We start from the raw sequence: 26,317 nt of genomic DNA, 5'->3' as shown, positions 1-26,317 counted from the left end.
GTATAGGGTAGGGATTTTTATTATTTTGGGGGGCTTTTTTATTTTATTAGAGGGATTAGATTAGGTGTAATTAGTTTAAAATTCTTGTAATTATTTTATTATTTTGTGTAATTTAGTGGGGGGGGTTGTACTTTAGTTAATTTTATTTAATTGTAATTAATTTATTTTAATTTAGGTAATTAATTTAATGATAGTGTAGTGTTAGGTTTATTGTAACTTAGGTTAGGATTTATTTTACAGGTACTTTTGTATTTATTTTAGCTAGGTAGTTATTAAATAGTTAATAACTATTTAATAACTATTGTACCTAGTTAAAATAAATACAAAGTTGCCTGTAAAATAAAAATAAATCCTAAAATAGCTGTAATGTAACTATTAGTTATATTGTAGCTATCTTACGGCTAGATTTAGAGTTTTGTCGGTAACGACCCGCGTATCTAACGCTGGCTTTTTTCTGGCCGCACCTTTAAAATAACTCTGGTATTGAGAGTCCACAGAATGGCTGCGTTAGGCTCCAAAAAAGGAGCGTAGAGCATATTTAACGCAACTTCAACTCTCGATACCAGAGTTGCTTACGGACGCGGCCAGCCTCAATAACGTGCTCGTGCACGATTCCCCCATAGGAAACAATGGGGCTGTTTGAGCTGAAAAAAAACCTAACACCTGCAAAAAAGCCGCGTTCAGCTCCTAACGCAGCCCCATTGTTTCCTATGGGGAAACACTTCCTACGTCTGCACCTAACACTCTAACATGTACCCCAAGTCTAAACACCCCTAACCTTACACTTATTAACCCCTATTCTGCCGCCCCCGCTATCGCTGACCCCTGTATATTATTTTTAACCACTAATCTGCCGCTCCATAAACCGCCGCTACTTACATTATCCCTATGTACCCCTAATCTGCTGCCCCTAACACCGCCGACCCCTATCATATATTTATTAACCCGTAATCTGCCCCCCACAACGTCGCCTCCACCTGCCTACACTTATTAACCCCTAATCTGCCGAGCGGACCGCACCGCTATTATAATAAAGTTATTAGCCCCTAATCCGCCTCACTAACCCTATAATAAATAGTATTAACCCCTAATCTGACCTCCCTAACATCGCCGACACCTAACTTCAAACATTAACCCCTAATCTGCCGACTGGAGCTCACCGCTATTCTAATAAATGTATTAACCCCTAAAGCTAAGTCTAACCCTAACACTAACACCCCCCTAAATTAAATATAATTTTAATCTAACGAAATTAATTAACTCTTATTAAATAAATTATTCCTATTTAAAGCTAAATACTTACCTGTAAAATAAATCCTAATATAGCTACAATATAAATTATAATTATATTATAGCTATTTTAGGATTTATATTTATTTTACAGGTAACTTTGTATTTATTTTAACCAGGTACAATAGCTATTAAATAGTTAAGAACTATTTAATAGCTAAAATAGTTAAAATAATTACAAATTTACCTGTAAAATAAATCCTAACCTAAGTTACAATTAAACCTAACACTACCCTATCAATAAATAAATTAAATAAAATACCTACAATTACCTACAATTAAACCTCACACTACACTATCAATAAATGAATTAAATACAATATCTACAAATAATTACAATTAAATAGACTAACTAAAGTACAAAAAATAAAAAAGAACTAAGTTACAAAAAATAAAAAAATATCTACAAACATTAGAAAAATATTACAACAATTTTAAACTAATTACACCTACTCTAAGCCCCCTAATAAAATAACAAAGCCCCCCAAAATAAAAAAAATGCCCTACCCTATTCTAAATTACAAAAGTTCAAAGCTCTTTTACCTTACCAGCCCTGAACAGGGCCCTTTGCGGGGCATGCCCCAAGAAATTCAGCTCTTTTGCCTGTAAAAAAACACATACAATACCCCCCCCCAACATTACAACCCACCACCCACATACCCCTAATCTAACCCAAACCCCCCTTAAATAAACCTAACACTAAGCCCCTGAAGATCTTCCTACCTTATCTTCACCTCACCAGGTATCACCGATCCGTCCTGGCTCCAAAATCTTCATCCAAGCCCAAGCGGGGGCTAGACATCCATCATCCGACGGCTGAAGAAGTCCAGAAGAGGGTCCAAAGTCTTCATCCTATCCGGGAAGAAGAGTAGATCCGGACCGGCAACCATCATCTTCCAAGCGGCATCTTCTATCTTCATCCGATGAGGACCGGCTCCATCGTGAAGACCTCCATCGCGGATCCATCCTTCTTCACCGACGACTAGACGACGAATGACGGTTCCTTTAAATGACGTCATCCAAGATGGTGTCCCTCGAATTCCGATTGGCTGATAGGATTCTATCAGCCAATCGGAATTAAGGTAGGAATATTCTGATTGGCTGATGGAATTAGCCAATCAGAATCAAGTTCAATCTGATTGGCTGATCCGATCAGCCAATCAGATTGAGCTCGCATTCTATTGGCTGATCGGAACAGCCAATAGAATGCGAGCTCAATCTGATTGGCTGATTGAATCAGCCAATCGGATTGAACTTGATTCTGATTGGCTGATTCCATCAGCCAATCAGAATATTCCTACCTTAATTCCGATTGGCTGATAGAATCCTATCAGCCAATCGGAATTCGAGGGACGCCATCTTGGATGACGTCATTTAAAGGAACCGTCATTCGTCATCTAGTCGTCGGAGAAGAAGGATGGATCCGCGATGGAGGTCTTCAAGATGGAGCCGGTCCTCATCGGATGAAGATAGAAGATGCCGCTTGGAAGATGATGGTTGCCGGTCCGGATCTACTCTTCTTCCCGGATAGGATGAAGACTTTGGACCCTCTTCTGGACTTCTTCAGCCGTCGGATAATGGATGTCTAGCCCCCGCTTGGGCTTGGATGAAGATTTTGGAGCCAGGACGGATCGGTGATACCTGGTGAGGTGAAAATAAGGTAGGAAGATCTTCAGGGGCTTAGTGTTAGGTTTATTTAAGGGGGGTTTGGGTTAGATTAGGGGTATGTGGGTGGTGGGTTGTAATGTTGGGGGGGGGTAGTGTATGTTTTTTTTACAGGCAAAAGAGCTGAATTCTTTGGGGCATGCCCCGCAAAGGGCCCTGTTCAGGGCTGGTAAGGTAAAAGAGCTTTGAACTTTTGTAATTTAGAATAGGGTAGGGCATTTTTTTATTTTGGGGGGCTTTGTTATTTTATTTGGGGGCTTAGAGTAGGTGTAATTAGTTTAAAATTGTTGTAATATTTTTCTTATGTTTGTAAATATTTTTTTATTTTTTGTAACTTAGTTCTTTTTTATTTTTTGTACTTTAGTTAGTTTATTTCATTGTAGTTATTTGTAGGTATTGTATTTAATTAATTTATTGATAGTGTAGTGTTAGGTTTAATTGTAACTTAGGTTATGATTTATTTTACAGGTAATTTTGAAATTATTTTAACTATTTTAGCTATTAAATAGTTCTTAACTATTTAATAGCTATTGTACCTGGTTAAAATAAATACAAAGTTACCTGTAAAATAAATATAAATCCTAAAATAGCTATAATATAATTATGATTTATATTGTAGCTATATTAGGGTTTATTTTACAGGTAAGTATTTAGTTTTAAATAGGAATAATTTATTTAATAAGAGTTAATTAATTTCGTTAGATTTAAATTATATTTAATTTAGGGGGGTGTTAGTGTTAGGGTTAGACTTAGCTTTAGGGGTTAATACATTTATTAGAATAGCGTCGAGATTCGGTCAGCAGATTAGGGGTTAATAATTGAAGTTAGGTGTCGGCGATGTTAGGGAGGGCAGATTAGGGGTTAATAAATATAATATAGGGGTCGGCGGTGTTAGGGGCAGCAGATTAGGGGTACATAGCTATAATGTAGGTGGCGGCTCTTTGCGGTCGGCAGATTAGGGGTTAATTATTGTAGGTAGGTGGCGGCGACGTTGTGGGGGGCAGGTTAGGGGTTAATAAATATAATATAGGGGTCGGCGATGTTAGGGCAGCAGATTAGGGGTACATAGCTATAATGTAGCTGGCGGCGGCGTGCGGACGGCAGATTAGGGGTTAATAAGTGTAGGTAGCTGGCGGCGACGTTGTGGGGGGCAGATTAGGGGTTAATAAATATAGGGGTTAATATAAAAAAATGTAATCGAGTGTCGGCGATGTGGGGGGGCCTCGGTTTAGGGGTACATAGGTAGTTTATGGGTGTTAGTGTACTTTAGGGTACAGTAGTTAAGAGCTTTATGAACCGGCGTTAGCCCAGAAAGCTCTTAACTACTGACTTTTTTCTGCGGCTGGAGTTTTGTCGTTAGATTTCTAACACTCACTTCAGCCACGACTCTAAATACCGGAGTTAGAAAGATCCCATTGAAAAGATAGGATACGCAATTGACGTAAGGGGATCTGCGGTATGGAAAAATCTTGGCTGAAAAGTGAGCGTTAGACCCTTTTTTGAATGACTCCAAATACCGGCGGTAGCCTAAAACCAGCGTTAGGAGCCTCTAACGCTGGTTTTCACGGCTACCGCCAAACTCCAAATCTAGGCCTTAGGGTTTATTTTATAGGTAAGTATTTAGTTTTAAATAGGAATAATTTATTTAGATTAATTTAAATTATATTTAAGTTAGTGGGTGTTAGGGTTAGGGTTAGACTAGGTTTAGGGGTTAATAAACTTTATATAGTGGTGGTGACATTGGGGGCGGGAGATTAGGAGTTAATAAATTTAATGTAGGTGGCGGCGGTGTAGGGGGGTCAGTTTAAGAGTTAATAAATTTAATGTAGGTGGCGGCGGGGTCCGGGAGCGGCGGTTTAGGGGTTAAACATTTTATTTAGTTGCGGCGGGCTCCAGGAGTGGCGGTTTAGGGGTTAATAAATTTTAATTTGTTGTGGTGGGCTCCGGGAGCGGCGGTATAGGGGGTAAAACAGTATAGTATAGTGTGGGTGCTTAGTGACAGGCTAGCAAGAAAGCTGCGAATAAGCCGATGAGCAGCGAGATCGATGACTGTTAGTTAACAACTGTCCGCTGCTCATCGCACCGTACTTGGTGCGCAGCTTTTTGACAGCTTTCTTGATAATTTTGGCGAATGTATTCAGGTCCGCGGCATCGATGTTAGGCGATCTTAGGCGAGCGTATTGGTGCTGGCGAATGCTAGAAAGTCGACGGCTTGATAAGTAGGGGCCTTAGTCTCATTTAAAGTCTAATACTCATGTTGTTTAAATTAAATCCAAGTTCACTTGAAAAGTACTAATAATTGCATAGTTCCATTCGTATAGAACTATTATTTAAACATATACAGAAAAATTGTTGTAGTCATTCATACCGTATGGCTTAACACAGTTCAATAGATTTTTTAAATAAAATTAAATAAAGAGATAATTTTTTTGTATTAGTCATAGACTTTGTTGATATTGATAGTTAGTCTCATTTTGAGTCTGATACTCATGTTGTTTAAATTAAATCCACGTTCACTTGAAACGTACTGATGTTTGCATAGTTCCATTCGTATAGAACTATTATTTATACATATACTTTGGGAATAGCTTTAAGAGTGTTGTAAGCATGGACACTGGAATGGTGGAGAAGGGTATTGGTGGCCATCTCTTTTCTATAGATATTAGTGGATATAGATCCATCCAATTCTTTCATGATTGTCAAATCTAAGAAGTGAATAACAGTCTTACTGTATTCATAGGTTAATTTTAAGTTGTAGTAATTGTTATTAATAATTCCCATGAATTGAACTTCTCTACTGACCCCTCCCATATGAATAATACATCATCGATGTATCTTATCCAAAGAGGTATATGTTGTATAAACATGTCATTGCCATCACTAAATACCTCTTTACTTTCCTACCATCCTAAAAAAAGATTTGGATATGTAGGCGCACATGCCGTGCCCATGGCTGTCCCTTGTGTTTGCAAATAGAATTGGTCTTTAAAGGTGAAGAAATTGAAATGAAGCACAAAATGTAACAATTTCAAAATGAAAGTGTTATGTTCTTTATTGTTATCTTGGTTGGTAGAAAAGATGCCACAGCTTTTTCACCTAAATGATGTTGTATACTAGTATACAGGGATTCAACATCAGCTGTTACTAGAAGGGCATTTTCAGTTAGAGAGATATTATCCAGTTTTTTCAAAACCTCCATAGTATCCTTGACATATGAAGGTAACGTATATAGATATTCCCGTAAGCGAAAGTCTACATATTGACTTGCCCTTTCTGTTAATCCTTCATTGTCAGATACTATGGGTCTCCTTGGTGGTTTCTGGATATTTTTGTGTATTTTAGGGATCAAATATAAAGTTGGCAAGACTTGTAAAGCAAGACATTGATGTTATATGAGGTGAGGTCTGGCTTTACAAGTCTTGCTTGCCGTTTGAAAACTTGCCAGAAGTGGATTACAAGGTTGATACTTTGTTGTTAATTCTACCCGATATACTTCACACATTACTTACCAAGTTGTTTCTGGATTTTAACCCCAAAGATACAGATGAATGGTTACGGTGTACAATCACTAGCGCATAGCGCAATTTGGTAGGTGACTGTTATACATTGGAAATTTCTCTAATTACAACCAGAGTGTGTTGTTTAACACTTAAGGGCCTGGCTGGAGAACTATATTCACCTGCTCCATATGCACAGTAAAAGAGGTTGGCTTCAATTTATTCCAGAGCGTGTTTTTACACTCAAGTGCCTGGATTTATGTGCAATATATGAGATTTTTTACTCCTATATGTAACCATGTTTGGGGCCCCATACATTTTCTTGGTATAATGTTTTTTGATACATGCTTAATATATGTTTTAGTTACTCTAGGCTTTCATTATTTATAACTTTCTTAGAGTAGCATACTGCAGTATCTAGTGAGAAGTTGGGTATTTTATACACATTTTTTTACAGTGTTTGTTGTAATATTGCCTCCTATGCTTTTAATATTGTGTATGTTGACTTGGAATTTGGGTGGAGAATAGACGGCACAGTTTTCCTGTGTATTCCAAATGTATATTTAGTAATAAAGCAATAGACCTTTGTGCAGCCTTGGTCCTTCTTTGTTTGAGTCAATAATTAACTCAATCCTTTCTCTGATAATCATAGTGCAGTATATATACAGTGGGACAATTTAGTCAGCCACCAATTGTGCAAGTTCTCCCACTTAAGAAGATGAGAGAGGCCTGTAATTTTCATCATAGGTATACCTCAACTATGAGAGACAAAATGTGGAAACAAATCCAGACAATCACATTGTCTGATTTGGAAAGAATTTATTTACAAATTATGGTGGAAAATAAGTATTTGGTCAATATCAAAAGTTCATCTCAATACTTTGTTATATATCTTTTGTTGGAAATGACAGAGGTCAAACATTTTCTGTAAGTCTTTACAAGGTTGTCACACACTGTTGCTGGTATGTTGGCCTATTCCTGCATGCAGATCTCCTCTAGAGCAGTGATGTTTTGGGGCTGTCGCTGGGCAACACGGACTTTCAATTCCCTCTAAAGGTTTTCTATGGGGTTGAGATCTGGAGACTGGATAGGCCACTCCAGGACCTTGAAGCCACTCCTTCGTTGCCCGGGTGGTGTGTTTGGGATCATTGTCATTCTGAAAGACCCAGCCATGTTTCATCTTCAATGCCCTTGCTGATGGAAGGAGGTTTGCACACAAAATCTCACGATACATGGCCCCATTCATTCTTTCATGTACACAGATCAGTCGTCCTGTTCCCTTTGCAGAGAAACAGCCCCAAAGCATGATGTTGCCACCCCCATGCTTCACAGTAGGTATGGTGTTCTTTGGTTGCAACTCAGCACTCTCTCTCCTCCAAACACGACGAGTTGTGTTTCTACCAAACAGTTCTACTTTGGTTTCATCTGACCATATGACATTCTCCCAATCCGCTTCTGGATCATCCAAATTTTCTCTAGCATACTTCAGATGGGCCTGGACAAGTACTGGCTTAAGCAGGGGGATACGTCTGGCACTGCAGGATCTGAGTCCCTGGCAGCGTAGTGTGTTACTGATGGTAGCCTTTGTTACGTTGGTCCCAGCTCTCTGCAGGTCATTCACTATGTCCCCTGTGTGGTTCTGGGATGTTTGCTCACTGTTCTTGTGATCATTTTGACCCCACGGGTGAGATCTTGCGTGGAGCCCTAGATTGAGAGAGATTATCAGTGGTCTTGTATGTCTTCCATTTTCTAATTATTGCTCCCACAGTTGATTTCTTCACACCAAGCTACTTGCCTATTGCAGATTCAGTCTTCCCAGCCTGGTGCAGGTCTACAATTTTGTTTCTGGTGTCCTTCGACAGCTCTTTGGTCTTCACCATAGTGGAGTTGAGTGTGACTGAGGTTGTGGACATGTGTCTTTTATACTGATAACAAGTTTAAACAGGTGCCATTAAAGAAGAAGATACAGGTCTGTAAGAGCCAGAAATCTTGCTCGTTTGTAGGTGACCAAATACTTATTTTCCATCATAATATGCAAATAAATTCTTTCCGAATCAGACAATGTGATTGTCTGGATTTGTTTCCACATTTTGTCTCTCATAGTTGAGGTATACCTATGATGAAAATTACAGGCCTCTCTCATCTTCTTAAGTGGGAGAACTTGCACAATTGGTGGGTGACTAAATACTTTTTTGCCCCACTGTATATACATAATATATATATATATATACACACACACATATATATATGTTTGTGTGTGTATATATATATATATATACAGTATATATATAATATAATATAGTATATGTGTGTATATATGTATGTGTATGTGATTACCCTTTCTAATCTAGACAGTCACACAGATTCAGAATAAATCTATTTTTGTCAGCCGCATATAGATCAGTATGTAGAATTAACTATTTAGTAAAGGTCTCGGAAATGTAATGAAACTACGCATTTTTTAGTAATGATCACACAAGTTAAAAAAAATCTACATTTGTGACAACTACATTACTCCCTGTGGTGATGTTTCAGAAAACAAAGTGACACTTTCACATAATTGTCGTTTGTTTAATGATCAGTATTGAGTGAAAATGTAGAAAGATAACACGTGAAATAAAAAGCACAGAAACTTGACCCTGTAAACTTTCCTGTAATCTCAGCTTTGATCAGACGATTCCCTGATGTACCCAGTCAGCATCGCTAACGCATCTGCCTGGCACGCAAGCTCTCGCTATGAAACAGAAGGCAGTGATCTGTCAGACACCCAGGACCAGATAGTTTTTCTTTTAAATTATTACTACAGCATAAATGCCCTTTGTTGACCCTTTTGACTGTCCTTTACGGTTCCATAATTTTCCTGTTTTGCTGATCTTCAAGTAAAGACATTAAATCTATAAATATAAAAAAATCTGTGCTCAGGAAAAAACTAAAGCTGTATATATTGTAGGTGTTTATCAGTTTTCCTTTTATTGATGGGTGTTTTTCTGTATAGACATCTTTTAAAGTAAATTTATTTCACATAAAAACAGTATCAACCATTTTGTACCTCATGTACCTGTGTAGAAAATTACAAAAAGTAACAAATTGTTTTCATTTTCACTTTTGAAATTTTAACAGGTCTTATTTATTTAAAAAGAATAAAAAAAAAAATCTGAATATTAGTGCTATATTAGATATTTTATCTCAAAATGTCTTCAGCTTAATAGCAAGTGCTCGGTGTACAGTTGCCCTTCGGCCACTGTCGGCTGCATATTAGAAGAACAAAAACCAGCCAATCAGCTTCATACGTGCTGATGTCATACTTTACTATGAAATCTCATGAGATCACAGCAAAGCAAACTTCATTAAACACAAATGTGCCGCATATCTCAGGTGCGCACTTCCTTGCAAGTCCTGAGACAAGCATTCTGATTGGCTGCTTAATGTCCCATTTTAATGGGATATCTACTGAAGAAATTTTGAAGTAAATTTTTTCCTTTTTTAGGTGATATTTTCCAGTCAGCTTTTTACAGCTAAGCTTTATCACTTTCAAGCACTTTAACATTTGGGTGTTATGTCCCTTTAAGAAGAAAATCAATACAGAACAATGCAGCAGTTTGTGTCACTCAGGAATGGTTACAATTTATAAAAAAGGAAAATCAGTTCAGGGTCGGCTCCAGAATGAATAAAATGGGGGGGGCATTTTTTTTCACGAGGGGGCACGCATTTACAAAGCATGTATGAGTCAAAATAGGAGCAGACCTACATATTCTGCAGGAAAGTGTAGCTTCTGGCTGGCGTATCCCCCACTATTAACATTTGGAGAATATGTGCTAAATCACTAGGTAAAAGAATGAAGTCTAAATCCTATGCAGTGCACTAAAACAGAGCCATTAAACTTGAGGCCCCCAGTGCAATAGCTCCTTAAAAATAATTCACCCCTTAATCACCATGATCCAAAACCCTTAAACTCATTCTCAAATCTCAATCATGTCCCCAAACCAGCTGTAACCAACCAGTGGTCAGTGGACAGAGAAGATGTTGGTGGTCCTTGACACCATCAAGCAGGAATTAATCTGATGGTGTCACGCCGCAACTCCCTACAGTGCCTGGCTGGATATCAGTAAAAAACTGACAGAGGAGTTGTTACAATCTCCCTACACACATTGTGTAGTACTGCACAACTTGCATAGCTAGATTGTATTTTTAACTCCTCCTGCCTGGCGCGCTGCTCAGAGGAAGATGCTTCCATTCTAAGCCAGCAGAGGTTGGTATAGTCTAGGCTTGAAATAGTGGAATTAAAGTATATAAAAAAGAAAATCTTACAAAATTATCTCTCTTATATTTCATTTATTTTATTTTATTTTACCTGTCTCTTTGGTAGTTTTCCTAATTCCTTCAGATGGACTTACATCACTGTTTGTCTTCCTCCATCTTTTTTTTTAATTCAATATTAATTATTTTTCATTCTAATAATTTTATTCCACCTGAATTCCAGTAATTGCCACCTGGCAGATCAGCCATATCCCAACAGTATTATAGTAAGTGCCAGTAATATCAGTCGTGGTTAGCTCACATCCATATTGAGAGCTTTCTGATTTAAACTTAATTTATGACTCTAATGTCTGTCCATGATCATAAGTAGTTTTGAATAATTCCTAACTAGGGAGGTAACTTAAAAGTTTTGTGGTCCTTTTAAACATAATTCTTTTTTTTCCCACTTTCTGCCTCTCTGTTTCCATCTTAAAAGTTGGCACTCATCCTTCATCTGTCATTTGGAAGTATTCTCTCAGTTCTGTCATTCAATTAGTTAATTCCATAAAATAATTCTTAAAAATGTGTAAATATATATATTATGCAAACTTAGCTATTGTAGCGGGTCTCGTTATCCCAGACTGGGTATACCCGCTAAAGTCAGCTTCCTCCCACCAAACGCCAACCCATGAACCTCCACTGGATACCTGCCGCTATTAGAATAACGGCCGCTGTTAGTTCTTATAGATACCCCCAAGAACATTAACCAAGACTGAATGCTTGAGGGTCAAAATAGTAACTGCTTTATTGCACAGAAAACACAGCTTTTATACATTTCCAACAAATGGAGGTAGTTACTGCATAATTAATAGAAACAAATATTATACAATGAGACAAACATCAGACAATGGTTAGTTAAACAAGATTCTAATCTCATCCTGATTTACAAAAGGACAATGGATGACTCGCACAATAACAAAAAGACACTTCACACCTAGACTAGATGACAACAGTGGTCCATCATTAGAGCAGAAGGTTTCAACATTCTGAGTCTCTGAGTCTAGGGGGGGAGGGGTTTGCAGCAGACAATGCTGGATTGGGCTGTCACCTTATACTCCAACAAAACACAGGAATCTTCAAGGCCCTTCAGTTCTTAGAGTCTCTGGGAATTCGTGGAAACGGGGTAAACCTGAATCCAGGGTAAAAATACCCCAAATGTACACCCTGTACACCCGCCTCCCAAATCATAGAATCCCCTCAAGTTCCAGGGTCCATAGCCGGTGGGGAGGAGGCTGGCCTGCAGTCCTCTCCAAGTTCAAGAGTAACAGAAGCTTCCGTTACAGCTATGGTTATACTAGTTATGTACAGTATGTGTGTGTATATATGTGTGTATATATATATATATATATATATATATATATATATATATATATATGGACTGCGGAATATGATGGTGCTTCATAAATAAAGTATAATAATAATATATATAATTCATGTTAGTGGTCCACGGGATTCAAAATTGTGAGTTTAGTGGTCCCTGAGGTCCAAAAGGTTGGCAACCCCTGCCCTAAACAGCCATGAACCCCAAACCCCCAAATGCAATTAACCCCTTTGTTTGCAATAGCAGTGAGGATACTAGGTTTTAAGGTACTGTTAATTTTGTAGATTAGATTTAGCTATACCTGTTTCGCAATAACTAACGGATATCAGGCTACTTATTACAACCTATGTACTGTGAACCTATAAGAATATGATTGTATAATATAAATATAAGTCTATAAATGGCTACCGGTGTCAATAGAAGCCGGTAGCCATTTATAGACTTATATTTATATGATACAATCATATTCTTATCATGGTCTATTGTTTAAGAAAATGAGTAACTCACAATAGGTAAAATTAATAGGGTTAAAGACAAGTCCACAAAGTCTCTAATTAACTTCCAATTCCAAATAAGAGGTTAAGACACGGAGCTCCTTGCAGATGCGTTATGCGACCTCACAGTTCAGCAGCTAACTCCAACCCCAGCATGCAGCATTACATAACAATTCATTATTTTATTTATTATTTTTAAAGCGTATGATCATATCAATATTTTTTGAGGGGGCACAGCATTCCATTTGTGTGGGCATTGCCCCCCCCCCCTTGGAGCCGACCCTAAATCAGTTAAATATAAATATTAGAACAAAGTCTTTCATTATGCTTAGTATACATAAGGACAATTGCATGTATAAAATACATAAGGACAATTGCATGCATAAAATGCATATAAGGACAATTGCATGCATAAAATGCATAAGGACAATTGAATGCATAAAATGCATAAGGACAATTGCATGCATAAAATACATAAGGACAATTGCATGTATAACATTAGATGTAGAAATACCTAGAAAACAAAACCTACAATAATAAAGCTAAATAAATAAATATAAAAACACAAACAAAAAACACATAAACAACAAAGGAAAGAATAACTAAAGAGAAAATACTTTGCTCTAGATTCACTAAAGCTTGCTTGTAAAAGACCCTTCTAATGTGAGGTGCATCAGATATACAAGGTCTAGTGCAATTCATAAAGAATTAACCTCACCGAGGAAAGCTCTGTTGATACCTTAGGTGCATTTTACTAAAAACAAAAGCACATAATATATGACAAGGGAAAGGGCCACTAAAGAAAAAAATACACATGGCTAGATTCATTAAAGCTTGCTTGTAAAAGACGCTTCTACTGTGAGATACATCATGCAAGGTTCAAAACGGAATTTATAAAAATGTCAAATATCTAAAAAAAAAAAAAGCTCTGAAGATACCTTAAGGGTATTTACTATCGGCTAGATTACGAGCCTTGCGTTAGCCTTAAAAAGCAGAAAAATCCTATTGGCTGATGCAATCAGCCAATAGGATTGAGCTTGCATTCTATTGGCTGATTGGATCAGCCAATAGGATTTTTTCTACCTTAATTCCGATTGGCTGATAGAATCCTATCAGCCAATCGGAATTCAAGGGACGCCATCTTGGATGACGTCATTTAAAGGAACCTTCATTTGTCGGGAGTCGTTGGAAGAAGAGGATGCTCCACGTTGGCTGGCTTCAAGATGGACCCGTTTCCCATGGATGAAGATAGAAGATGCCGCCTGGATGAAGACTTCTGGCCGTCTGGAGGTCCTCTTCTGCCCGGATTGGATGAAGACTTCTGCCCCTCTGGAGGACCACTTGTGCCCGGCTGGGTGAAGACGGCTCAAGGTAGGGTGATCTTCAAGGGGGAAGTGTTAGGTTTTAGTAAGGGGGGATTGGGTGGGTTTTAGAGCAGGGTTGGGTGTGTGGTAGGTGGGTTTTAATGTTGGGGGGGTATTGTATTATTTTTTTTACAAAGAGCTGATTACTTTGGGGCAATGCCCCGCAAAAAGCCCTTTTAAGGGCTATTTGTAATTTAGTATAGGGTAGGGAATTTTATTATTATGGGGGGCTTTTTTATTTTATTAGGGGATTAGATTAGGTTTAATTAGTTTAAAATTCTTGTAATTATTTTTTTATTTTCTGTAATTTAGTGGGTTTTTTTGTACTTTAGTTTATTTAATTTAATTGTATTTAATTGTAGTTAGTTTAGGTAATTAATTTAATGATAGTGTAGTGTTAGGTGTAATTGTAATTTAGGTTAGGATTTATTTTAACTAGGAAGTTATTAAATAGTTAATAACTATTTAATAACTATTGTACTTTGTTAAAATAAATACAAAGTTGCCTGTAAAATAAATATAAACCCTAAGATAGATACAAATGTAACTATTAGTTATATTGTAGCTATCTTAGGGTTTATTTTATAGGTAAGTATTTAGTTTTAAATAGGAATAATTTATTTAATTGTAGTTATTTTCTTTAGATTTATTTAAATTATATTTAAGCTAGGGGGTGTTAGGTTTAGGGGTTAATAAATTTAATATAGTAGCGGCGACGATGGGGGCGGAAGATTAGGGGTTAATAATTGTAGGTAGGTTGTGGCGACATTGGGGGGGCAGATTAGGGGTTAATAAATATAATGTAGGATTCGGTGATGTTGGGGGCAGCAGATTAGGGGTTCATAAGTAAAATGTGGGTGATGGTGGTGTCCGGAGCGGCAGGTTAGGGGTTAATAATATAATGTAGGTGGCAACGATGTCGAGGGAGGCATATTAGGGGTTAATAAGTGTAAGATTAGGGGTGTTTAGACTCAGGGTTCATGTTAGGGTGTTAGGTGTAGACATAACTTTTGTTTCCCCATAGGAATCAATGGAGCTGCGTTAGAAGCTGAACGCTGTTTTTTGCAGGTGTTAGGTTTTTTTTCAGCCCAATCTGCCCCATTGATTCCTATGGGGAAATTGTGCACAAGCACGTTTAGCCAGCTTACCGCTACCGTAAGCAGCGCTGGTATTGAGGTGAGATGTGGAGCTAAATTTTACTATACGCTCACCTTTTTGCGGCTAACGCCGGGTTTAAAAAAACCCGTGATACCAGCGTTGTCTTAAGGGAGCGTTGAAAAAAAAATGCTTGTTAGCACCCTTGTTATCGCAAAACTCGTAATCTCGGTGTATATTTGTAGATGAGATAAATATGATGTATTATATAACAGAAATAAGGTTTTATTTATTTTAGAATTATTAAAGTATTTTGCTTTAAACCTATAAAAAAATGAATACATGGTTATTTCAACCCTTATTCCACGATACTCTACTATAGAAGAATATACAATGTGATATTCATAAAACAAGTATTACAATAAATAAACACATTATATTGAGTGCTACATTAAACAATTTATGAGACTAATTTGTATTAAATGGAATAGCATAAAAAGTTTAACTATGGGGTCGATTTATCAAGCTGCGGCGGACAGGGGCGCACATACACGCCCCTCTCCACCTCAGCTTGCCTCTGGTGGGCTTAATTCCACTGCCGGAATTCAGCATTGCACAAGAACGCAATTTTGCGCTCTTGTGCAACGCCGCCCCCTGCCCACGCACTGACAGTCACACGGGACAGGAGCTGTCAATCTCCCCGGTCACACAAGACCGGGGAGATTGAAATTCGCCAATTAAGAGGTGGCAAAAGGTTAGGGAAGCAGCGGTCTGATGTTAAATACTGACTGAAGGTTCTCTTGTGTCTGATGACCGCTGCTTGTTAAATACTGATTGCAGGTTCTCTTGTGTCTGATGACTGCTGCTTGATAAATACTGGCTGCAGGTTCTCTTGTGTCTGATGACCACTACTTGATAAATACTGACTGCAGGTTCTCTTGTGTCTGATGACTGCTGCTTGATAAATACTGACTGCAGGTTCGCTTGTCTCTGATGACCGCTGCTTGTTAAATACTGACTGCAGGTTCTCTTGTGTCTGATGACCGCTACTTGTTAAATACTGATTGCAGGTTCTCTTGTGTCTGTTGACCGCTGCTTGATAAATACTGACTGCAGGTTCTCTTGTGTCTGATGACCACTGCTTGATAAATACTGACTGCAGGTTCTCTTGTGTCTGATGACTGCTGCTTGATAAATACTGACTGCAGGTTCTCTTGTGTCTGATGACCGCTGCTTGTGAAATACTGATTGCAGGTTCTCTTGTGTCTGATGACCGCTGCTTGATAAATACTGACTGCAGGTTCTCTTGTGTCTGATGTCTGCTGCTTGTTAAATACTGACTGCAGGTTCTCTTGTGTCTGATGACCACTGCTTGATAAATATTGACTGCAGGTTCTCTTGTGTCTGATGACCGCTGCTTGATAAATACTGACTGCAGGTTCTCTTGTGTCTGATGACTGCTGCTTGCTAAATACAGACTGCAGGTTCTCTTGTGGGAACCTGCAGTCGTAGGCAGGTGAAGCCTGCTGAAGGGTTTGCTTAATTGACCCCTTCATATTCTTTGCTTTAGATAATAGGCCTTGACTGAAGGAAAGTGAGCTGCAGGTTCTCTTGTGTCTGATGACTGCTGCTTGTTAAAAACTGACTGCAGGTTCTCTTGTGTCTGATGACCTTTGTTTGATAAATACTGACTGCAGGTTCTCTTGTGTCTGATGACTGCTGCTTGTTAAATACTGACTGCAGGTTCTCTTGTGTCTGATGACCGCTTCTTGTTAAATACTGACTGCAGGTTCTCTTGTGTCTGATGAACGTTGTTTGTTAAATACTGACTGCAGGTTCTCTTGTGTCTGATGACCACTGCTTGATAAATACTGACTGCAGGTTCTCTTGTGTCTGATGAACGTTGCTTGTTAAATACTGACTGCAGGTTCTCTTGTGTCTGATGACCACTGCTTGATAAATACTGACTGCAGGTTCTCTTGTGTCTGATGACTGCTGCTTGTTAAATACTGACTGCAGGTTCTCTTGTGCCTGATGACTGCTGCTTGATAAATACTGACTGCAGGTTCTCTTGTGTCTGATGACCTTTGTTTGATAAATACTGACTGCAGGTTCTCTTGTGTCTGATTACCACTACTTGATAAATAGTGACTGCAGGTTCTCTTGTGTCTGATGACCGCTGCTTGTTAAATACTGACTGCAGGTTCTCTTGTGTCTGATGAACGTTGTTTGTTAAATACTGACTGCAGGTTCTCTTGTGTCTGATGACCACTGCTTGATAAATACTGACTGCAGGTTCTCTTGTGTCTGATGAACGTTGCTTGTTAAATACTGACTGCAGGTTCTCTTGTGTCTGATGACCACTGCTTGGTAAATACTGACTGCAGGTTCTCTTGTGTCTGATGACTGCTGCTTGTTAAATACTCACTGCAGGTTCTCTTGTGTCTGATGACTGCTGCTTGATAAATACTGACTGCAGATTCTCTTGTGTCTGATGACTGCTGCTTGTTAAATACTGACTGAAGGTTCTCTTGTGTCTGATATCCTCTGCTTGATAAATACTGACTGCAGGTTCTCTTGTGTCTGATGACCGCTGTTTGTTAAATACTGGCTGCAGGTTCTCTTGTGTCTGATGACTGCTGCTTGTTAAATACTGACTGAAGGTTCTCTTGTGTCTGATATCCTCTGCTTGATAAATACTGACTGCAGGTTCTCTTGTGTCTGATGAATGCTGCTTGTTAAATACTGGCTGCAGGTTCTCTTGTGTCTGATGACCTCTGTTTGATAAATACTGACTGCAGGTTCTCTTGTGTCTGATGACCTCTGTTTGATAAATACTGACTGCAGGTTCTCTTGTGTCTGATGACTGCTGCTTGTTAAATACTGACTGCAGGATCGCTTGTGTCTAATGACCGCTGCTCAGGGGCGTATTACTGCCTAGGCCAACAAGGCACGGGCCTAGGGCGGCAGTTTAGAGGGGGCGGCAATTTTTGAAACCTCTGTGCTGGTTTATACTTTTAATACCGGAGCGTGTGTCTTACTCGGGCACATAATGTGGTGTGCATAGAACTATGTTTTTTTTACACACCCCTCAAGCTGCTGCTATACTGATCTCCATTACTGGGCTTCTTCCGGCTTTATTGTATGACACAATGAACCTGGAAGAAGTCCAGTATAGCGCGGGAGAAACATGCGTGCATAGTTTCCACATTGCGAGAGGGGATGTAGGATCAGTGAACACACTCCAGTCCAGACAGTTTTTGACCTAGGGGAATTTGGTGCGCCTGCTAGGATTTTGAATGCAATGTTAATTGAATCCAACAAGTGGAGTATCACGGCAGATGGCTGTCATAACGGTAAGAAGATAATTAAAAGCAGTGTCAGTAACACAGAGGGTTGGGATAAGTAACGTTATAAGACTGATGTATGTACCGTAACCAAACTGTTTTATTTAGAGGAGGATACATACATTTTTTCAGCAATCCAGTTTTGCAGCAAGTGAACATTTTAGTATTTAAGATGGTATACAGCTAGCTGGCCAGGGGCAGTGAGTATATTAGGCATGCAAACAGAGCTTATTAAAAAGGCAGGGGAAATAAGGTGTATTAAATTTTGCCATGCTCTATAATGAAAAGAAAAAAAATACTGCCTTTTTAATAAGCTCCGTTTGCACGCCTAATATACTGCCCCACTGTCCAGCCACATTAAGAAACAAAATAACTGCTTCTGAAATACCGGTATGCATACTAAAATTAGCTGTACAATGTACACGGAGCATTACTGTATTCAGCAGAGCCAGGGAGAGTAGTTCCTAAACATGTGTCCTGAGAGTGACTCCTGAGGTACAATCAGGCTGTGGAGTGGAGAAGTGCAGGGATGACTGCTGGAGAATGTCTGCTCTCCCACGGAACATAACAGTGAGTGAAGGCAGCAGCAGCAGCAGCAGCGGGGGTTGGGCTGTCAGTAGGGAGAAAACAGCCGTCAAAGAAGGGGGGTATGTTTATTAACTGAAAAAATGCTGTCTCTTTTTTTGCTATTGGTCTTCTTTCTTTACTGCATTGTCAGTAATGAATGCTGTGTCTCCAGCAAGCTTTTACTGCTATTTCTGACACCTTTGAAAGAGTGGGGAAAGGGGAGCAGAAATAGTGTGTATATATATATATATGAGAGAGATGTACACACATATTATAGTATATATATATATATATATATGACTGTATATATATTTATATATGTCTGTGTATATATATATATATATATATATATATATATATACACAGACACATATACTGTGTGTGTGTGTATATATATATATATATATATATATATATATATATATATATATATATATATATATATATTTATAATGTGACCAGAGTGAATGCAAGCCCTGGTGAACATCTACTTAAAAATACATTTTTTTTTAATTTTTTTTTACATCCCTGACCAAAAAACATTATGTCTAAAAAAGGCCTTAAACCTGGGGAGGGTGGGGGGTATGGGGGGCAGCAGAATTTTGAATGCCTAGGGCAGCAAAAAACCTAAATACGCCACTGCCGCTGCTTGTTAAATACTGACTGCAGGTTCTCTTGTGTCTGATGACCGCTTCTTGATAAATACTGACTGCAGATTCTCTTGTGTCTGATGACTGCTGCTTGTTAAATACTGACTGCAGGTTCTCTTGTGTCTGATGACCACTGCTTTATAAATATTGACTGCAGGTTCTCTTGTGTCTGATCACTGCTGCTTGATAAATACTGACTGCAGGATCGCTTGTGTCTGATGACCGCTGCTTGTTAAATACTGACTTCAGGTTCTCTTGTGTCTGATGACCGCTGCTTGATAAATACTGACTGCAGGTTCTCTTGTGTCTGATAGATGCTGCTTGTTAAATACTGACTGCAGGTTCTCTTGTGTCTGATGACTGCTGCTTGTTAAATACTGTCTGCAGGCTCTCTTGTGTCTGATCACTGCTGCTTGATAAATACTGACTGCAGGATCGCTTGTGTCTGATGATCGTTGCTTGTTAAATACTGACTGCAGGTTCCCTTGTGTCTGATGACCGCTGCTTGTTAAATACTGACTGCAGGTTCTCTTGTGTCTGATGACCACTGCTTGATAAATACTGACTGCAGGTTCTCTTGTGTCTGATGACTGCTGCTTGTTAAATACTGACTGCAGGTTCTCTTGTGCCTGATGACTGCTGCTTGATAAATACTGTCTGCAGGTTCTCTTGTGTCTGATGACCTTTGTTTGATAAATACTGACTGCAGGTTCTCTTGTGTCTGATTACCACTACTTGATAAATACTGACTGCAGGTTCTCTTGTGTCTGATGACCGCTGCTTGTTAAATACTGACTGCAGGTTCTCTTGTGTCTGATGAACGTTGTTTGTTAAATACTGACTGCAGGTTCTCTTGTGTCTGATGACCACTGCTTGATAAATACTGACTGCAGGTTATCTTGTGTCTGATGAACGTTGCTTGTTAAATACTGACTGCAGGTTCTCTTGTGTCTGATGACCACTGCTTGATAAATACTGACTGCAGGTTCTCTTGTGTCTGATGACTGCTGCTTGTTAAATACTCACTGCAGGTTCTCTTGTGTCTGATGACTGCTGCTTGATAAATACTGACTGCAGATTCTCTTGTGTCTGATGACTGCTGCTTGTTAAATACTGACTGAAGGTTCTCTTGTGTCTGATATCCTCTGCTTGATAAATACTGACTGCAGGTTCTCTTGTGTCTGATGACCGCTGTTTGTTAAATACTGGCTGCAGGTTCTCTTGTGTCTGATGACTGCTGCTTGTTAAATACTGACTGAAGGTTCTCTTGTGTCTGATATCCTCTGCTTGATAAATACTGACTGCAGGTTCTCTTGTGTCTGATGAATGCTGCTTGTTAAATACTGGCTGCAGGTTCTCTTGTGTCTGATGACCTCTGTTTGATAAATACTGACTGCAGGTTCTCTTGTGTCTGATGACCTCTGTTTGATAAATACTGACTGCAGGTTCTCTTGTGTCTGATGACTGCTGCTTGTTAAATACTGACTGCAGGATCGCTTGTGTCTAATGACCGCTGCTTGTTAAATACTGACTGCAGGTTCTCTTGTGTCTGATGACCGCTTCTTGATAAATACTGACTGCAGATTCTCTTGTGTCTGATGACTGCTGCTTGTTAAATACTGACTGCAGGTTCTCTTGTGTCTGATGACCACTGCTTTATAAATATTGACTGCAGGTTCTCTTGTGTCTGATCACTGCTGCTTGATAAATACTGACTGCAGGATCGCTTGTGTCTGATGACCGCTGCTTGTTAAATACTGACTGCCGGTTCTCTTGTGTCTGATGACCGCTGCTTGATAAATACTGACTGCAGGTTCTCTTGTGTCTGATAGATGCTGCTTGTTAAATACTGACTGCAGGTTCTCTTGTGTCTGATGACTGCTGCTTGTTAAATACTGTCTGCAGGCTCTCTTGTGTCTGATCACTGCTGCTTGATAAATACTGACTGCAGGATCGCTTGTGTCTGATGATCGTTGCTTGTTAAATACTGACTGCAGGTTCCCTTGTGTCTGATGACCGCTGCTTGTTAAATACTGACTGCAGGTTCTCTTGTGTCTGATGACTGCTGCTTGTTAAATACAGACTGCAGGTTCTCTTGTGGGAACCTGCAGTCGTAGGCAGGTGAAGCCTGCTGAGGAGTTGGCTTAATTGACCCCTTCATATTCTTTGCTTTAGATAATAGGCCTTGACTGAAGGAAAGTGAGCTGAACAAGACGTCATCAGCATATTTAAAGATGTATGTGCTCACTCCAGGGTAACTTAACGTGCATGAGCTCAATGTTATCTATATGAAACACATGAACTAATGCCTTCTAGTGGTCAAAATGCATTCAGATTAGAGGCAGTCTTCAAAGTCTAAGAAATTAGCATATGAACCTCCTAGAATTAGCTTTCAACAAAGAATATGAAGAGCAAAATTGGTGATAAAAGTAAATTGGAAAGTTGTTTAAAATTACATTCCCTAGACAAAAAAAGTGGAGTTCCGGGGGAGGAGCTTGTGTGCAAGGCCAGGTGAGCACCTGCTCTACACATCCCTTCAAGCCGTTGGCGGCAGTTATCCGCGCCGAAAGCCATAGACCTTGGGCGGCCTGTTTAGCTTGACTACAAACGCTACCTGAGCTCCCTAAGTGCATTACCACTGCACTTTTGAGATATATCACACGCCTGAACAGACAGCTTGCTTCTGTCCTCGAATCACCTGAAGATGTGAACACTGATACCCCGACCAGATGCACTAATAGACCGGAATAAAACAGTCTGGTGGACAACATTTTCTCTTTCCCTTTCTCCACGGAAGCCTCGAGAGGGGGGGTACAAACAATTCTTTCTCAATAAACTGCCCTTAACCTGAGCTTACCTTGGAAACAGTGAACATTGATACACTCTGCGGCACCTACGGGGCAAAGCAGCCTGGATCTGCTTCACTCGCACTTCAGGGGCAACAGAGGCACTGACAAATTGATAAAGCGATCGGGCACACCCGGTATCAGCTCTTACCTGGTTAGACGATACCCATCTGGAATATTCATCTGATACCCCGGGATTTCTCCTGTGGCGGGCCTCCTTCTACCTGCTTCTCGAGCCGGGCAACGCTCCACCCCCCCCACGATGTTGCGAAAGGGGGAGGTGTGAGGATCACTGATCACACGCTAATGCTTGAACACGCTGTACGCCTGGCTTGCTTCTCATTCTCCGCTCCACTTAGTGCCTCACATGCTGGTTGACTTAGATTCATTCTTCTGAAGCCTGTTACCCAAGTGTCTAAACTTGCTCCTGGATCCACCCTCCCACCGATGTTGCGAGAGGGAGGCACCTGAAAGCTGTTTCGAAGGATCCAAGGTAAGCTCAGCTGTACCCCCACGGAGCTGCGAGAACCTGTATCATTCCGTTCTTTTTGGGAAAAGTTTTGCAAATAATTGTACTGATAGCTTCGGCATCTGAGAAGAAAAGAGCCCATATTGCTATACAGTTATCTCCTTTCACCCCTCGCTAGAAGCGGACTGAATCATAAGGAAGAGTGCCTGCCTGTAAGGCGCTCAAACTGACGTTAATACTTGCAATAAGTTTGACTTTCTGGCAACATAGAGACCATTGTTCTTTTTATTTGTTTTTTTTTTCTCTTTGAGACTTAATAACATTCTGGTTGAGGATCCTCACCCATCACACATTATCAATACGCTCTTTTTTGTGTACTAACAGGTTGTCTTATCCTGTCCTTCTTTGATATTATCAATACGCTCTTTTTTGTGTACTAACAGGTTGTCTTATCCTGTCCTTCTTTGATAGCATAAGAGTGAAGAGGGGAAAACCTTTCATGGTAGATCAAATCATCTGCCTATTCTAAACGAATCCCCTTGACACTGAACAGCCATATGCAATGATTACAAAGTTTATTTTTGGATCTGTTTTCTGTTAAGTAACAAATTTACAGTGTAACATTGTATTCTTGTTATATATGTTACTGTTAGTACTCTGATACAGAAGAGAGAAGGGAAGGGGAAGAAAAGACTAGGGATAAGTAGGGGTGAAAATAGTAAACTTAGCAGGTTGATTTCGATATACCCTAAGTGCAAAGGCTTAATTTTTGTTCCTGATAAAAGAAAAAAATAAGCTCTTCTAGACAATCTGACGCATGGTTCATAAATGTGTGCAAAAGTTTATACTCAATTTATGATAAACCAGGGTGGGGAAAAAAAAAAAAATCCTTGACAATAGGTATCATAATTAGAAAAACCCCTGATTGATATTTCATATTGCTAAAAATCCCCTTTCCTAAGAACTCCTTTAAATTGTAATTTTATAGTCCAAAAGTATCTGTTGTCCTCTTCTTCTTTAAACTCTACTGACTCTATAACTTTAATCAAATCATAAATTTAATATGCTGAACAGGCTTTACTTTTGAAAAAGTACAGATATTAGATTTAACAGACAGTTAGCTTGGTTTTTCTTTTTCCCTTGTCTTTTTTCTTTTTTTCTGACTTTTTATTTCCTCGCCTTGCAAAATTCCTCCTTCTTTCCCTAGCTGACAGCCATGGCTGTTCTAAACTTTTTATATACACAAATCAGATCCCTTTTCTTTTTTCTTCACATCACCTGTGTTTTTTCTTTTTTTTCTTTGTCTTATATATAATAAAAGACATCCTACACCCAAAACTCTACTTCACATTCTCCGGACCACTACCCCTTCACTCCTATTCTTTATTTAAAGCACTGATCACCTTTCACTTTTTTTTTTTTTGTTTGTAAAAATAAAAAATTTCACATGGACAAATTTGTATCTACACAAGCAAAAACCTCACCTCCAGCCATGGCAGCCCATCAAAGGGAAAGGAGAAATAAAAACATTACTGAAACCACAGCAGACATACATACTCCTATTGCTAGCCCTCCACATACGAGTGATACACTAGACATCCAAGCTTTAGTATCCAACATTTCTGATGCACTGACCCCAAAATTTGCCTCCCTCAAATTGGAAATTAAACAGGATATCACGTCATTATCAAATGAATTTAAACAGTTCTCTGCTAGACTCTCAGAGGTGGAGCAGAGAACCTCGGATCTGGAGGATCTGACACTAATTCAGAATTCTAAATTGGAGGCCTTAAACACTTCCTTGTTAAAAGTGCAGGGCAAATTAGAGGACTTAGAAATCCGCACCAGGAGAAACAATTGTAGAGTTATCGGAGTTCCAGAAGACAAACAATATGAGGATTTGTACAAATTGTTAACTGTTACTATTCCTCAATTGCTAAAAATACCACAATCCCAATCACAATTTACATTAGAGAGAGTACATTGGATCGGTCCATATATCACTGACAAAGAAAGTACAAGAACTAAACCCAGGCCCATTATTGCGAAAGCCTTAAATTTCCAGGACAAAATTACACTTTTACACTACTACCGTAAACATCAGCCTATATACTTAGGAGAGACAAAAATCATGATTTTCCAAGACTTTTCTGCAGAAACAGCTGCTAAAAGAAGAGAACTAGCCCCAATTTGCACAAAACTAATAAATCATAATATCAGGGCCACGATAACCTATCCAGCTAGACTTAAAATTTCTACCAATGATCAAACATATTTCTTTGACTCAGCCAAAAAGGCTGAGAAATTCTGTATTGAGACTTTCCCATCAGAAAATTTAGGGGTATGGTCTACCGCCACACTGCCTTGAAACTGCACACGATAGGATGCTCTGAATAATTATCATTCAATAATTCAATATGCATAATTGTGGGTCTATCAAGTGTTGTGATATTATTTGGGTTGGGAACAAAATGGGTTCCAGGGTCAAGAACTCTCCCCTTTTTCCTTTTTTTTTTTCCTCCCTTTTTTCTTTCTTAAAAAAGAATGCTATCTGCTTTTAAAGTTATCTCTTGGAATATAGGGGGCATCACATCACCTATTAAACGTAAATCAATTATTTCACAGCTAAGAAAAATAAATTCCGACATTGCCTTTTTGCAGGAGACTCATTTAAAAATGGAAGAAGTTCTCAAACTTAAAACCTCTTGGGTTAATGAGGTGCTAGCCTCCCCGAGCGTTCAAAGGAAAGGAGGAGTAGCAATTTTATTAGGGAAAAGGCTAAAATATCAAGTCCTTCATACTTTCGCTGACTCGGAGGGGAGATTCTTATTGGCAAAAATCAAAATAACTAATATAATCTATACACTCTGCAATACTTATGTCCCCAATATCTTTAGCTTTTCTTTTTGGGATACTCTCCAAGCTAAATTAATTACATATAGAGAAGGTTACTTAATTCTTGGAGGGGACCTAAATATGGCGCCCCAATACCCTCTAGATAGACTAAGGCATAAGAACGCTTTTACTAGAACCAAAAGAGACAAACTAGAAACAAAAATGTATCTTAAACAATAACAGATTCTTGGAGTTAGAGACATCTGGAGAATTCAGAATCCGGACTCCAGGGAATTTTCTTGCATTTCTAAGGCACACAAGTCCCTATCAAGAATCGATGTAATTCTTCTAGACGAAAGGCTGTGTGCGTCAAGATTGTTCACTGGAATTCTCCCTATTTGCATCTCAGATCATGCCCCGATATTTCTAGAGCTTTACCCCAATAACCTTACTCCAAGATATTCCAGGTTTTACTTTCCAACATACTTAGCCTCTGATCTTAAGTTTAAAAACTGGCTTATTTCTAAATTTCAAGAATTTATCTCTTTTAATCAGGATTATGTTAACCGCCAGATCATCTT

This window comes from Bombina bombina, chromosome 7, assembly GCF_027579735.1.
Source record: "Bombina bombina isolate aBomBom1 chromosome 7, aBomBom1.pri, whole genome shotgun sequence".
In the NCBI taxonomy this organism is placed as follows: domain Eukaryota; kingdom Metazoa; phylum Chordata; class Amphibia; order Anura; family Bombinatoridae; genus Bombina; species Bombina bombina.
This window is presented reverse-complemented; position numbering follows the sequence as displayed.